This window comes from Hyperoodon ampullatus (genome assembly GCF_949752795.1).
Source record: "Hyperoodon ampullatus genome assembly, chromosome: 3".
Taxonomy (NCBI): Eukaryota; Metazoa; Chordata; class Mammalia; order Artiodactyla; family Ziphiidae; genus Hyperoodon; species Hyperoodon ampullatus.
The window spans coordinates 117124082-117132737 of record NC_136916.1 but is presented as its reverse complement, the minus strand read 5'-3'; positions in this window follow the sequence as shown (position 1 = coordinate 117132737).

Here is an 8656-nt window from a genome sequence, read left to right as displayed (position 1 = left end):
CCCTGGGCCATCCAGAAGCTTACCTTGGCACTGGTTCCCTCTCAGGCTTCCTCTTTTCCATTAGGTGTTGATGGCCTTCTTATCCCTTGCCAGACAGTCTGGGAGTTTTTAAATTGAGACAGGAAATCACAGGAAATAAAGAAATGTTAGTAATGTCTTTACTCTCAGGAAAACAGTTTGAAGACAAACAGTCTGAACTCTTGGGCCGCCAAAATCTTGGAATTCTAACAGGGAAACCTCAAAGCGCCCTCTGCTGGGAGCCAGTATTAATCACCGCTAGAGTCAATAATTACAAATAATTACTAATGCAGACTTTATTTGTACATAACTACATTTTAAGCTCGTGATCACATATAGGGAGTTATATTTATATTTACTATGATGTTCTCCAACTGACAAAATGGAATTCAAGCACATAAGCTAAAATAGCTCTAACTTATACAAAATCTACAGTTAAAAGACATTCTTTTTGAATGACACAGATCCTTAAAAATAATGTCCTTAAACACGACACACACACACACACACACACACAGCACAATTAGTGCCTCTCTCTGCGGGGTAAGGTTACAGGTATCTCACTATCTAAGTTAGATATATTCTATAATGGAAGTGCAAAAAAGAGACATTTTTTTCTTTACAAGTTTTCAAGTATTACAAACCTAAATGCTACTTGAAAATGAAATGAACTAGTCATTTATAATTATTGAGAATAATTGTTAGTTAAAAATGACTATTTTGGAAATTCTCTATTATGAACAGTTATCAATATTTCAGGAATAAATGTATCTGTCAGAAAGCTGTGCTTCTAACTTTACATTTTTCCCTGGTCAAAAATAAACAACCCATGATTAACCTCTTTCATTCTTCATGGAAAATTTCTGACTGCCTAAGAGAGATGGCCATAAAAAATGATAAAAATAAATTCTACAGAATTATGAAAATTAAAGTTGTATTTACTGTGGTTAATAAAGTCATTTATTAGTACACTACAATCTTAAAAATAGAGTTGAGGGCTTCCCTGGTGGCGCAGTGGTTGCAAGTCCACCTGCCGATGCAGGGGACATGGGTTTGTGCCCCGGTCCGGGAAGATCCCACATGCCGCGGAGCGGCTGGGCCCGTGAGCCATGGCCGCTGAGCTTGCGCGTCTGGAGCCTGTGTCCGCAACGGGAGAGGCCACAACAGTGAGAAGCCCGCGTACCACAAAAAAAAAAAAAAAAAAAAGAGTTGAATAGTTTAAAATAGTTAATTAAGTGGAGAGATAAAATTATATCTTAAATTATAATATATCTTAATAAAATAAAAATAAAATTATATCTTAAATTTTTATATCTTAAAATTCAGATCATCCATATTAATAATTTCTAAACTGATAATTACTCTTGTGTCAGCATGGTATTGGAAGATATTTAAAATATCATCATTTATCTTGCTCAAAAAACTTAACTATTTTGTGTATTTACCCACTAATACATACAGTACCTGTTTATTTTAACTTTAATCTAGAAAGATTATAGAAAGTCTATGCTTCCCAATTTTCAAAGCTCTAATAATCATATGCCTATATACTGAGGTCACTAAAACATCACCCTAACTTTGGGTATAACTCAATGTTCCAATGACAATGTTTATACCCTAAGAGAAGGAACTATGAAACAATCTAGTTCTAGATCTTTATATAAAAGATCAGTGAAGTAATTCATTTTCCAGTGTGAATTAATATTTATTAATTTGCTATTGATAAATATTCTTTATTAAATTATCAGCTAGGCCATTCCTTATTAATAACAGTCTAGAGACTCTATTGATTATAAGTAGATTATTGGGTAAAACACAACCATACAAAACTATTTTAAGAATGCTGAGGATAAAATTGGAGAAGTGGGGAGCAAAGCTTACAACAGAGCTATTGATTTAATAGACAAATTAAACTATTTACTGCCACATCCCTTCAGAGCACTTCAATCTGTACAAAAAGTTCTAATGTTTCCTTTTTTTTAATTCCACACTCTGTTTCTGTAGTAACTCTAAAGCATATAATCAGTTGCAATGTTCCTAAGCTTTTTACATGGTGAATTCTTTTCAGTCAATAAACAGTAATAACAATATAATGCTAGTTTCGAACTTTATCTTTTTCCTGAATATCCCTTAATTAGTATGCAATAGAATTAAATGTGACTGCAGTCTCACTATACGATTTTGAATAATTAGAAGAAAAAATACAAATTCCAAACTAAGCACCTAAGTCTTGTAAGAATTTACTGCCACCTTCAGGTTTTAATCAAAATGCAATCGTGTACAGCTTTTACATTTCCAGGAGACAGTCCTTGGTTAATGTAGTTAAAATATTAACATTATTTTCTGGTTTGGGAAGCAAAGTGCTATCTAAGTTAGACTGCAGTACAAATGTCTTTCATGAAATACCCTTTCACCTTGTCTTTCATGATTCTTCTACAATGTAATTGAAAATTAAAGCCTACAGTATTTTATCAGTCACTATAATTACATACAGGGAGCTCCCAGAACACTGTCCAGAATATACCTAAGTATCTTCAGACTAAATCTAATTTAAAAAGCTCTTCAAGCAAAACAGTTTTAAAGGTTCCATGTGTCAGTGCCCTCCAGCCAAAGACAACCAGGAACACACCTATAGTTAAACAAGTTGGGTTTCTTGCTCACTGCAACGAGGGAGCGCACACACCATGGGGGCTGTGGGTGTCTGAGAAAGAAGGTGTGAGAAAGGACTTAGAAGATTTGGACTTATAGTGGGAGATTTGGGGTTGTGTTCATGGAAGTGGGGCTTGGCTCTGGATGGGATACTGTCAGGAAGTGGGGGCACTTCTGTGATTGGGCATTTTAATAAATCTTATTTGTAAGGCAGGAGGAATGAAACAAGGCCAAAGCCATCATGGATAAAACAGCAGCAGCTGTTCATATTAGCCAGGATAGGGGAAGCGTTCAGATTTTTGTGGTTGGCAGGCTGACCTTGGTTTTGTCTATACTTACACAAGATTATGAGGGGGAGCAGGGTCTTGGTTTTTTCGTCTCACTTCATCACGAGCACAGAGTGGCCTTGTTTGATGTTGATGTTCTATGCTATTGTTTATGCTCAACAGAACACAAAGGCAAGTGCCAGACAGTTCCCAGTTGTCAGGGACTGCTTTTCTTTCTCAGAGGAACGTTTGCAATTCTACCAATGCCTTTAGTGTTATTCCTTGAATTTGTGGTGAAATCATAAAAGTTTATTATTTTTTTAAGATGGAAATCAATAGAATTTGAAGCCCTGGTGTTCATGATAAATGTTGTAAGCTAAAAAAAAAATTAGAAGGAGGGTATTTATTAGAAGACTCATGTAACATGAAGAAGATTAGGTGCAGGTGGACTGTGGGTCAGCTGGAAGCAGGAAGTTAAATGCCAAGAACAGTCTCTTATCTCTTCAGCTCTCCATGTCATTTTTCTCCACAGGGCAGGAAACTTAATTGCATATTGCTTAATTGTCTTCCCAGTTACATTAAAAAAGGGAGACTGACTCTCTTTCCACAGATATAATTGGAAAGATCCCAGGGGAGGGTTCCAGCTGGGGCAGCCTGAGTTACAGACCCACCTAATCTAAACAACTGTGACCAAGAATGGCAGAGCATGAGAGAGATGGATGCTCCCACTGGAACCACATGGTTGGGGAAGAAGCAGTTTCTGGAAAAAGTAGAACTGGAGTGCTGGGCAAAAGAACTGAAGTTCAGCCAGGAGTGAAAAATCAGTTCTGGGTTTTAGAAATAAAATACCTGCTATAGGCAGCACTCTTTACAATAGTCAAGACATGGAAGCAACCTAAATGTCCATCGACAGATGACTATATAAAGAAGATGTGGTACATATATACAATGGAATATTACTCAGCCATAAAAAAGAACGAAATAATGCCATTTGCAGCAACATGGACGGACCCAGAGAGTATCATACTAAGTGAAGTAAGTCAGACAGAGAAAGACAAATATATCACTTATATGTGAAATCTTAAAAAAATGATACAAATGAACTCATTTACAAAACAGAAATAGACTCACAGACATAGAAAACAAACTTATGGTTACCAAAGGGGAAAATGGGGGGAGGGGGATAAATTAGGAGTTTGGGATTAACAGATACACACTACTATGTATAAAATAAACAACAAGGACCTACTGCATAGCACAGAGAACAATACTCAGTATCCTGTAATAACCTGTAATAGAAAAGAATCTGAAAAAGAATATATATATATATTTAAAAAACTTTTTAAGGTGATTAATAAAAAGTCTTGACATTAAAAAAAAAAAGAAAAAGAGAAGCACGGAAGAGTACATATAATATTCCTTTAATGTAAATAATGGGTCCTGCTTTGCCCTATTTTATTTACCTGGCAGAAAAACAACCAATATAAGTCATGGAATCTTTTAAAGCTCAGAATGGAGAGAGAAAAAGAGGAAGTCCAGAGAACTAGGAGAGGACACAGGAGGCATCTTGCAAGCAGTGGACAGACCAGCATCCTCTCCTTCTTTGGTCTCCCTTCACCTCGGCAGCCACGCAGAGAGTGGACTTGGGCCATGACCATGACTGGTGCTAAAAACTCCCTTGAGCAGCCACACCAGGAGGAGGGAGAGGAGAGCTCTACAGGAGGGGAAGGGGAATGAGCAGACACAGCCCTTGGGCTCCCCTGACTATGAAAAGCCTGAAACCTCCCAACAGACCCTTGGGCATGAGGGACGGTACAGCTCAAGGGTGTATAGGAAAGGCCCAAACCAATTTGGCCCTGACATAGTGGGTACTGTTATTATTTATACATATATAAGTATATTGATAAAATACGTATAGGTTAACACCATGGAGGGTAAGCATCAAATCAAAAACTGCTGTAGTGGTGGGGGAGTGGGGGCGGGAAGAACTGGGAGATTGGGACTGACATATACACACTACTATGTACAAAATAGAGAATTAATGAGAACCTGCTGTATAGCACAGGGAATTCCACTTTGCTGTACAGTAGAAACTAACACAACATTGCAAAACAACTATACCTCAATAAAAAAATAAATCTAAAAAAAATTGCTGTAGCCAATGAATAATTTAAACAATACCTGAAGTTTTTTTAAATCGTCTTTCCTTAATAAGTGTAATTACCCATAAATGTACTTAAACATAATACACTGAAATCATAAATTTATCTTCAAAGAAGTGAAAACACTTTACTATCTTTGCCATTACCAATAACATTTTCATATTTGCTCAATAATAAGCGAAATATATTTCTTTCAACATCCCACTAATAGCAGGTATCATTTAGCCTCTGCCTGAGGATCTGGTTTTCTAAGCAGTTTAACATAAATTATAATCTTTACTAGCAGAGATGAAATGCTACCATGTGGCCTGCTTCTGGACTAGAATTATGGCTCTTCTCTCTTCAAGAGAATGCAACAGTCTCCTGGCAAGTTCACCCACTTCAGACTTCTATTAGATACAGAAAAATGGAAAAGGAAAGGAAAAGTGAACTCTAAAGACTGTTACTACATAACTTTTCCCCTTGACCTTCTTTAATAAATTGTGTCTTTGAAAGAGAATATATTAACTTCAAGTTTAGGAGCAAAGAAATTTTAGACTTATAGTTGCTTTCTAGTTATAGATAGATGATAGATAGGTAGAAAGAAGATAGATGATAGATAACGTATATAACATATATACATTTTTCAGAAAGATTAGCAACTTGAGATAATCAACTAAGCTTAAGACCATTCAAAATATAAGTTCTTCCACAATCTTTTGCCTTGCATACCTTGAGGAAAAACCCCCCAGAAATTCCTAATATATGGTAAATTTATAAAGTAAGCATATCCGAATTCTGACATTTATGTTCATTTTGTTTCAAACATGAAAAATATTAAATAATGACTTTCTGTTTATATACTAAACATAGTTCCTGGCACATGGAAGGCATTCAAATTACAAGTATTATTATCACTGGCTGCCCATGAGCCAGGGGCCACACTGGTCCAATAAACTGGGCAGAGTAGCAAAGTACATAATATAGAAAGAACTTAGACGGGGGCTGTGGACCAGGCATGCACAGCGAGATCCTGGTCAGCAGAGCACCAGGAAAAAATAAAATCAAAAATAAGATACTAAAAATAGATTTGCCATGATCCAGCAATCTCACTCCTGGGCATATATCCAGACAAAACTATAATTCACATGCACCCCTATGTTCATAGCAGCACTATTCACAATAGCCAAGGCATGGAAACAACCTAAATGTACATCGACAGATGAATGGATAAAGAAGATATGGTATACGTATACAATGGAATATTAACCATAAAAAAGAATGAAGTAATGCCATTTGCAGCAACGTGGATGGACCTAGAGATTAACATACTAAGCGAAGTTAAGTCAGAGAGAGAAAGACAGATACCATATGATATCACTTATATGTGAAATCTAAAATATGACACGAACGTATCTACAAACCAGAAACAGACTCACAGACACAGAAAACAGACTTGTAGTTGCCAACGGGGAAGTGGGGCTGGGGAAGCATGGGTTCAGAGTTTGGGACAAGCAGATGCAAACTATTATATATAGAATGGTCCAACTGTATAGTACAGGGAACTATATACAATATCCTGTGATAAACCATAATGGAAAAGAATATATATATGTATAACAATCACTTTGCTGTACATCAGAAATTAACATGACACTGTAAATCAACTATACTTCAATAAAAAATTTTTTTAAATGAGATTATAACAAAGTGTCCAGCACAATACCAGGAAGGGGTGATCTCACAAGAGGACAGGTGACTCCTTCAAGTTTCGACAAAACCATCTTTTGCTTCCAGGTTTGCTTCCACACAGATTTTCCTAGAAGGAAAAAATATGCCAAGTAGTTGACTTGAGGAGTCTGGTCTCCTTCTCAGTGAAAATTATTAAACTGACACTCGGCTGTCACTTCAATCCACTGTGAATGGGTCGGTCTAACTCCCCCAGAGCTGTCAACTCAGGCATGTTATTAGTTTGATAGAGCTGCCGTAACAAAATACCACAGACTGGGTGACTTAAACAACAGAAATGTATTTTCTCACAGTTCTGGAGGTTAAAAGTCCAAGATTGAGGTGTTGGCAGGTTCGGTTTCTCCTGAAGCCTCTCTCCTTGGCTTGCAGGTGGTGGACTTCTCACTGTCTTCACATGGTCTTTCCTCTGTGTTCACATATCTGCTGTCCAAATTTCTCTGTGTCCAAATTTCCTTTTATAAGGACATCAGTCAGACTGGATGAGGGCCCAACCTAACACCCATTTTAACTTAATCACCTCTTTAAATGCCCCATCTCCAAATACAGTCACATTCTGAGGTAATGGGTGTGATGGTTTCAGAATATGAATTGGAGGGGTGGGGGGGAGATACAATTCAGCCCACAACAGGGCATATGAATACAGTTTAAGTTTCTTAGCCTATGAAGTAAGGGGCAAGACTCTGAGCCACAGTGACCAATGAGGGAAACCGCCTCAATTAATCCCACCTGACATATCAGGCACACTTCCTGTAGTTCATCCATGAAGACAATATAAGGAACATACATTTTCCCTAACCCCATTCTGAGTTTTTGTGTTCTTTGAAAAATATTTTACATTTTCTTACATTTAGCAATTAAAATCATTTATATTCCAACTTGGCAAGAGACTACATAAATCCTAACTAGTGTATTCATTCATCCTACAACCATTTTCCTTATCAAATCATTTTAGTTCAGTTTTAGTGTACTGGACTTACTGGATCCAAAAACAAAATCAGAAATAACCAACGTCCCTGGTCTTCTTTTTAAATAATTATCAAGTATTTAAGATTGTACATGGTTCTGTCAGTGGTGTTTGAGTTCTGAGTAACAACACACATATCAAAACAACTTTTACGTGAAGAAGTTTGCAATGAAAAGTACTTAGCGTCCAGTGAGAAGAAGGGACAGAGTGAGGAATGTACATTAGTGTTTGCTAATAATTATTAGTGATGAATTGGATTACTGATGATTAGGTTCTTTTAATGGGAAATGTCGAGAAGGGAGAGACCAAACATGAAATCCTGGAAGCTGTGACAGTTAAGGTCCATATATTGATACTAAGACAGAGTCTGATCATAAACAAAGTACCAGCAGCTGCTAGATCACATTTTGCAGATTCTAACAGTTCCCCTAAACTAGACTGTTTTTGACCAGAAGTCAAATGGCAAATTGCCAACAACGAAATATATTTTATAGTATTTCAATCATAGACAAGCATACACTTACCTGAATCAGTATCAATATCATGGAATAGTTACATATGATATAAACATTGAAGTCCTGAAAGTAAATGTACTAAATCATAGTCAGTTTTTAAAATAAAGACTTTCTACTTAAAATTTCAGAACTTACACAGTACATTTTTATTAAAGTAGAACATATATGTATATATTTAAATTAAATATAACTTAGCTGCCTTAAATATCTAAATATACCCCAATAGAGGTTGAATCGTGGTTTAGGGAAGCAGAAACATTTGTTCAACACTCCAACACTCCATATCTATTCATGTAAATTGCCTTAAATCCTTCTTAGAAGTAGACAGGTTATAAATAATAAAAGTGCACAAGT